Source organism: Cariama cristata, unplaced genomic scaffold (assembly GCF_000690535.1).
Source record: "Cariama cristata isolate BGI_N322 unplaced genomic scaffold, ASM69053v1 scaffold31270, whole genome shotgun sequence".
NCBI classification, from domain to species: Eukaryota; Metazoa; Chordata; class Aves; order Cariamiformes; family Cariamidae; genus Cariama; species Cariama cristata.
The window spans coordinates 23,904-24,106 of NW_009594630.1; positions in this window are offsets into that span (position 1 = coordinate 23,904).

Here is a 203-nt window from a genome sequence, read left to right on the forward strand (position 1 = left end):
GCAGTAGGAAGGGGCCAGGGTCAGCGCAGCAGCTGTGGGTGAGCCAGGGTGGGCTGGGAAGCCTCCTGATGTGGGTGCTGTGACTCTCTGAAAAGGTGAGGGCTGTGATACAAGTGGGGACCTGCCTGTTTCTTCCCAAGGGCAGAGGGTTGGTGGGGCTGTGTCCCATGGAGCTGCCGCTGGCAGAGCAGCGGGGGGCTGAG